At 44.2% G+C, this 8,174-nt stretch overlaps 1 long non-coding RNA gene across 1 annotated transcript; it reads left to right on the top strand.

Annotated features, from left to right (window-relative positions):
- Positions 1–1,605: 1,605 nt before the first annotated feature.
- LOC308474690 lies at positions 1,606–7,755 on the top strand. Its single transcript, XR_013984849.1, has 4 exons — positions 1,606–1,736; positions 3,549–3,644; positions 6,221–6,344; positions 7,457–7,755. It is a non-coding gene; the product is annotated as an uncharacterized lncRNA (long non-coding RNA).
- Positions 7,756–8,174: the final 419 nt, after the last annotated feature.

Here is an 8,174-nt window from a genome sequence, read left to right as displayed (position 1 = left end):
CAGGTTTCTAAATCCTGTCCAATGCATGGGCGAAAGTTGTGGGAAAAGACAAACATTTTCCCAGACAAACAAATCACCCAGACAGCATTAGATGGTCCTTCAGTGATGCCTCTAAGTAAATAGGAAAGTGGGTGATGTTATCAATGATATCTAGTTAGTGTTCATGCCTTTTCATTATAGCACGCACCTGAACCCTCTGCAAACCTGCAGAACACATTTTATTTTAACTCACTGATGGTGGGTGGGTGAAATGTGTGAAGTCTTTCCAAAGCATCCATGAAGCATTACAGCCACGTCAACCATTCCAAAATGGTCCCAACTGACTGGAGAAATGACAGCAAATTCCTTGCTTCACAATGGTAGTTGGCATTAGAGTTAAGGACAATGGAAATCAAGACTGAACCCACGCAGTGAATTTAATCCATCAATATTGCCTCAAGCCCCTATAGATATCATTTTTCTTTAAATGGCATGGAGTTAATTCAAAATTCGGTCCCAGTAACACAATATCGTATTCAGGAGAACCTGTGAAACCCATTAGTAGAGTGGTCATCTAGAGAGTTGTTTACAACTCCCAGAAAGAAATACTATCAAAGAAGAAGAAACAAATTCATGGAGGAGAAGACTATCAGTGTCTACTAGCCATGAGGGCTATATTCTGTCTCTATGGTCAGAAGCAATAACATTTCTGAATGCCAATTGCTGGAAGCTTAAGAAGGGTAGAGTGCTCTTGAACTCTGGTCCTGCTTGCACAAGCATCTTAACAAAGTTTCCCACAAGCATCTTGTTGGCCACTGTGAGCACAGGATGCTGGATTAGAAGGGCAATTGGCCTAAGTCAGTAGGTCAATGGTAGAGAGATGCTGTGCATGAAGAGGCTCACAGGTCCAATCACAGCAGCAGCAAAATATGCCACACCTGAAACACTAGAGAGCTGCTGCCAGTCATTCTTGACAATACTGAACTACATAGACCACTGACTTGAGTTGCAAAGCTTCCTTTGTAAATGTGTCCTGTATTCCTATTCAAATATGGATTATATTTTCTCTCCCATATAAAGAATTATTAATAATAATAATAATAATAATAATAATAATAATAATAATAATAAGTTCCAAATGCATTATACCTCACATTCTATACCAATTTTGGTATTTGGAAACTGCGGACACCTGTCTAGTGTCTTTTGGAAAGCTGTGAATTCTGGTAGGAAGCTAAGAACTGATGATGTCATATCAGTTCCATCTGTATCAGATTTTGCCCCTTTCAAATGTCTCAAAACAGAGGTTGGTCAGGGAACACAATGTGAGAAGACTAGCTCTATGGGGGAGATTGAGGGTGGTTTTGTACAGGGTCCCTAGTTCAGGTGCTTGGAGGCTTGGGTGAGACTGAGGGGGAAAGTCGTTATGAAGGTCCACTTTATGGGGAAAGTGAGTCAATCAAATGTTTCGTTTCATTTTGGTCTGAGCACTGCATAGTCCTTCCTTGCATCTGGACTCATTATCAGCCTGACCCAATCAAATGCAAGGAGTCTGGGAGGATCCTTTGTGCCGCTAGATACCTGTGCTTATAAAAAGCTTCCTGCCAAGCCGAATTCAGTAGGTGAAACTTTCATCAGTATCTCTAACCTACCACCTGCAAGAAGTTCTATTCAGATCTACAAATTTTCTCAAGTTGACTCCAATTTCTTATCCAACCACTTATCAGAGAAGGTCATCGGTGTGTTGCTGGGAGAAGGTAGGAATGGCCTGGGGATAACTTGAACTGCAGGGAGAATCTTTCCAGCCTAACTTTCTTCTGAGCCCATTGGCACTTAACACTCTCTGCTGTTTGCCAGTGATGGAGAATACAGTACTGTATGGAAGTTTTCCTTGTGTTCTGTGGCAAACACAACATTTAAAAGAGGCTGGAGTTGCTTGTTATTCTGCTCTGACAACTAGCTGTAAAAATCAAATATCATGCAGCTATTCGGTAATATTTAGAGAAAGTCATATTCAGGGAATGCTTACTGCCTAATGTCCTTAATGTTATGCACATGCCTCTGAATTATTTTCCCATTGCACTTTTGAAAACATTTTGCATTTGAGACACACAGGTTAAGGTAGAGAAGGATGCACGTCATCACATTTGTATCACAGGTCTTATGGTATATTGTAGTTATATTTTCAGGGAGCCCTGAAAACAAGGGAGATCTCAGGGAGAATATTGTGCCCATGAGCCAACGAAGAGCCTTCTCAGCACTTCATTGACCCATGATTCCCCAGACACTCTGAAAACTCTACATGTACAGTTGTTGAGGAAGAGGAGGAGGGAAAAGCAACACATCAATTTGAAAATCATTTAAAAGAACAGACATTCTTTGTGACATTGTACTCAATTTGAATCCGTTAAAAGCTCATTTTGACTTTATGCTGGAATATTTCCTACACGAATGTAGGGCTTGCATTTGTGACTCTCCATACCCACTTCCATATGTGTTAAACTTCATATGCTGCTCCACCCATAAGGAAAACCTCTAATATTTGCTAGACATTTGCCAGAACACTCTTCTAGCACAACATCCATCTCCTACAGCTTTCATAGTTTCATATTTTGCAATCTGAAAAATGGTAAAAATCAGGGGTGGACCAAGGGTAGATTAGGAATTACAGGCAGACCCCTTTATCACTCAAAGTAGCTTGGCATGGCTTCTGACTGATGACCTTTTAACAATATCAAAACAAAATCACTTTTCCTCGGACCTGAAATGAGACTCAGGGGAGTGGAGAACTATCATAGTTCCATCTCCCAAATAATGGTATATAAAGATATGGGACTCTGCAGAAATGGTGAAACTAACTTATTATTTAGGAATTGGGATAGCTCAGCCTGTAGAATGCGAGCTCTTAATATTCACCCTGAGACCTCCAGGTATAGGGTGGTATATAAATTCAATCAATAAGAATAAGCATAAGAATAAGTTTAAGAATAAGAATAATAGATATGAGGGTCATGGATTTGAGCCGAAAATTGGACAAAATAGATTCCTACATTTCATGGGGTTGGACAAGTTGATACTTGTGGTCCCTTCCAATTATACAATTTTATGAATCTTTGAATTCACGTAAGATATAAGAAACAAACACAGAGACAAGATTTATTTATTTATTTATGCATACTTGATTATGAAACTGGGTTGACATCTGTAAGAATTATTAATTAGTTATTAGTATAGCACAGGGCTTTGCAATTTGGTTTCGTTCCTGGTTCCTTTGTGTCTTTAGGTTTACCAGTCTCTTATATTATGGTATTGTTGCTTAATCATCTTTTTATCTTGCGGTATTGTTGCTGTGTAAGACAGATATGTAAAAAACTTACTTCATCACCTGTTATTGGAAACAAAATTATAGGCACAGAATGTTCTCAGATTAAGTATGTTCTTTCATTCTGAAAGTGTCTTTGTGGGTGAATTTGAGTTTCTTGCAAAGAATACATACCAGCCTGAAGTATGCCCACCACCACCATCATTATTTTAAAAAAAGTATTGTCTGTTGTTTCTCTTATTTTCAGTTCCCAACTGAGCATCTTGCCTCTGCTTTATCATAATTATGAAAACCCAATATGTTCTTCTGTCTCTCTTCACCTTCACAATCTTTCTCAATCCAGGTATGTTATTTCTTAAGAATTTCCTGAGCTCTGTTGGGGAACAGTGATTTATAAAAAGGTTTAGGCTACACAATATTAGAATAAAATTAGATCAGAACTTCCAAAAGTCCACCTACTTCATCACCCATTTTTCTGCATGGTCTATCAAATTCCTCTGTGAAGCCTGCAAATAGGTCTTGAGGGCATCAGCACTCCCCCAGCCCATAATCCCCTGTACTGGGATCCAGAAACTAATAGAGCTCAGAAAGAAATCAATAGCTGGTATGGTCATACCAAGATTGAAGAGTGATATGCTCAGAACCTCTGATCCTCGTCAGCAATTTGCACTAGCTGCAGTTTCCATAATATTTCCAAAGGCAGCCCCATGTAGAATTCATTGCAGTAATCTAACATACCAGATGTGGGTCTGTCCCTGTTCAGAGAGGAGTGCGGCTAGGTCACCAGCCAAAGCTGATGGAAGACACTGGGCACTACTTAAGGCCACAAGTGACAGCTGTGGAACCAGAAGCACTCCAAGCTATGCAGCTGCTTCTTCAGAGGAGAATGACCTCATCCAGAGCAGGTCCATACCCTGACATCCAGTCTTGGGAATCAGGTGGTGTAGAGAAGAATTTGGGCTCAGGAACATCAGTGAATGGCTGATAATACACTTCAAAGCTCCGGATTCACAAGCACTGTAGTTTTGTGTAGAGAGTCAATGTTTGGGGAATGCACTTGATCCCTGCAGCCTCCCACACTGAATGCGCCATTGGACAGACCACAGAACTACTTGGAGCAACTCAGGTTGCTTCCGAAAGTGACAGATAGAGATCTGAACCAAATCTTCTAGGCAGGACACATCCTTCCTTCCTTCCTTCCTTCCTTCCTTCCTTCCTTCCTTCCTTCCTTCCTTCCTTCCCTGCCTGCCTGCCTACCTGCCTACTTTACCGACCACCTGTCTCCTTGATCCTTGCCCATCCTGGCTGATAAAAGCGAGCCGGGAAGGGCTGGGCGATGGGCTCTGTGGGGTGGTGAATGCTTCCCTCTGTGAGGGAGCCTTCCCAGACCCGCTGAAAGAGGTGGTCATTAAACCGCTTCTTAAAAAAACATCTTTAGACCCGGCCAATTTGGCCAACTATGGCCCAGTCTCAAATCTGCCATTCTTGGGCAAGGTGATTGAGCGGGTGGTTGCTGAACAACTCCAAGCACGCTCGGAGGAAACGGACCATTTGGATCCCTTCCAATCGGGATTCAGGCCTCACCATGGGACTGAAACTGCCTTGGTCTCACTGGTTGATGATCTCTGGCGGGCTAGGGACAAAGGTGAGAGCTGTTTCCTAGTTCTGCTGGATCTCTCAGCGGCCTTTGACACCATCGACCATAACATCCTTCTGGACCGTCTAGAGGGGCTGGGAGCTGGGGGCACTGTCATACAGTGGTTCCGCTCCTTCCTCCTGGGCCGTGTCCAGAAAGTGGTGGTGGGGGATGAGTGTTCAGACCCCTGGGCTCTCACTTGTGGAGTGCCTCAGGGTTCTGTCCTCTTCCCCATGCTTTTTAATATCTATATGAAGCCGCTGGGAGAGATCATCAGGGGGTTTGGACTGGGTGTTCATCAGTATGCAGATGACACCCAGCTCTACCTCTCCTTTAAATCAAAACCAGTGAAGGCGGTGAAGGTCCTGTGTGAGTGCCTGGAGGCGGTTGGAGGATGGATGGCGGCTAACAGATTGAGGTTGAAGACAGAACTACTGTTTTGGGGGGACAGGGAGCGGGTTGGTGTGGGGGATTCCCTGGTCTTGAATGGGGTAACTGTGCCCCTGAAGGACCAGGTGCGCAGCCTGGGAGACATTTTGGACTCACAGCTGTCCATGGAGGTGCAGGTTAACTCTGTGTCCAGGGCAGCTGTCTACCAGCTCCACCTGGTATGCAGGCTAAGACCCTACCTGCCTGTGAACTGTCTTGCCAGAGTGGTGCATGCTCTAGTTATCTCACGCTTGGACTACTGCAACGCGCTCTTCGTGGGGCTACCTTTAAAGGTGACCCGGAAACTGCAATTAATCCAGAATGCGGCAGCTAGACTGGTGACTGGGAGTGGCCGCCGGGACCACATAACACCGGTTCTGAGAGATCTGCATTGGCTCCCAGTACATTTCCGAGCACAAGTCAAAGTGTTGGTGCTGACCTTTAAAGCCCTAAACGGCCTCGGTCCTGTATACCTGAAGGAGCGTCTCCACCCCCATCGTTCAGCCCGGACACTGAGATCCAGCGCCGAGGGCCTTCTGGCGGTTCCCTCATTGCGAGAAGTGAGGCTACAGGGAACCAGGCAGAGGGCCTTCTCGGTAGTGGCGCCCGCCCTGTGGAACGCCCTCCCATCAGATGTCAAAGAGATAAATAATTACCTGACATTCAGAAGACATCTTAAGGCAGCCCTGTTCAGGGAAGCTTTTAATATGTAACACTGTACTGTTTTTAACACTGATTGGGAGCCGCCCAGAGTGGCTGGGGAAACTCAGCCAGATGGGCGGGGTATAAATAATAAATTATTATTATTATTATTATTATTATTATTATTATTATTGAGTTCTGCACTGTTGCAGGAAGAACTGACATCCTTGGCATACGAACATGTCGTTTATTCAGTGGTATGTGCATCTACTTTATGTGTCCTCCACCACGTTTCAAAATCGGAGAATGTCGTCGGTATTACAATTGCTGTGCAATGTAAGAATAATGAACGCAACACACCCAAACACACAGTTTCACATGGATGTCATATTTTTTGGGACACGGTCGAGGGAGGTAGGGTGCGAGAGGGAGTGTCACCTCTGGGGTGGTTGGTAGTGGGAAATGTGCAGGCAGGGTTGGCCTGAGAAATTTTGGGCCCTGAGGCCAAAGACAAAATGGCACCTCCCAGTCAGGCAAGAAGGGGCAAGTGATGATCTACACTGGGAACATGGGTGGGAGGAAACCAGCAGTGCCTCCTATTCTTCAAGAGGATGCTGTAGAGGAGGCATTGCAGGGAGCAGCTGTGGAGATGACAGATTCACCCCTGAAGTACTATGCCCCAGTTATTCTTCCCACCACAGAAGCAGCAACAGACAATATGTTCCTTGTGGCCAGATCTGCTGCCCCTTTGGATCCTGCCACCCAAGGCAGTCACCTCACACCTTGCCTCATGAGTGGCCTGGCCCTGTGTGGTGGTGAGCAAAGTCATACATGGGCGAGGAGTTAGGCTAGTCCCATCAAAGCCCCTGCTTCCTCTCCTTCAACAACTTCATTTCGGAACCTGGTGACACAGCTCAGCCGACCCTATAGCCTGGTGGTGCTTTTGCAGAATGCTAGACCTGCCCAGAATAAAATCTCAGTCATCCATTACAGTGGTACCTCGCAAGACGAATGCTTCGCAAGACAAAAAACTCGCTAGACGAAAGGGTTTTTTGTTTTTTGAGCTGCTTCGCAAGACAATTTTCCCTATGGGCTTGCTTCGCAAGACGGAAACATCTTGCAAGCTTGTTTCCTTTTTCTTAACACCGTTAATACAGTTGCGACTTGACTTCGAGGAGCAACTCATAGAACGCGGTGCGGTAGCCTTTTTTGAGGTTTTTAAAGACTTTGGTGATTTTTGAAGCTTTTCCAAAGCTTTCCCGACACCGTGCTTCGCAAGACGAAAAAAATTGCAAGACGACAAAACTCGCGGAACGAATTAATTTCGTCTTGCGAGGCACCACTGTATTTGATTGTGAGTGACAGGGCAGACTATGCAAGTGTAGCAGAAACCTGGCTGCCCCCCTTCCCTATAGTCAATGTTGATTTCTGTTTTCCAAATATTTCAGTGCTGCCTCTGAGTGATGGGACAACACCTCATCTCTGCTTGTGGAATCAACAATTCCAGCTTCATCACCACCCTTTGCAAGAATGCATTTGGGGCTCTTCAGCCCTCCCACGGATATCAAAGAGAAAAACAACTACCAGACTTTTAGAAGACATCTGAAGGCAGCCCTGTTTAAGGAAGCTTTTAATGTTTAATAGACTATTGCATTTTAATATTCTGTTGGAAGCCGCCCAGAGTGGCTGGGGAAACCCAGCCAGATGGGTGGAGTATAAAAATAAATTATTATTATTATTAAACAAATCTTCACTTTGAAATTATTAAAGATTCTATGCTAACGACAACTACGCAATGAAGATGGGTCATAGGGTTCTTTTGAAAGTGGTGGGAGTAGCTTATTACGGGATAAAGGTCCCTTTATGATACGTTTTGAAATGCCAATGGGTCAAATGTTCTTTGTGTGTTCCTTTTCATCTAAATGTTGTGGGAGGAAATTATTGCACGACGTGCCGTAATATATTCTCTTGCTAAAGCTTAGAAGGCTTACTACTCAGATAGCAAGAGGCTGAACACAATGCTGTGCCATGTTTGCAGAAATGAGGGCACATGATCAACCTGCTTGGCTTTCAAATATCCATCAGGGCAACCATGTGGGTGGATATAACATCCTCAGGGAAGGCACACAGGATAGCATCTCCCATTACCACACCAGCATATAAATA

Source organism: Podarcis pityusensis, assembly GCF_964106645.2.
Source record: "Podarcis pityusensis genome assembly, chromosome: 3".
Taxonomy (NCBI): domain Eukaryota; kingdom Metazoa; phylum Chordata; class Lepidosauria; order Squamata; family Lacertidae; genus Podarcis; species Podarcis pityusensis.
Note: the sequence above shows the minus strand (reverse complement) of the source record. Positions and strands in the feature narration are given on the sequence as shown.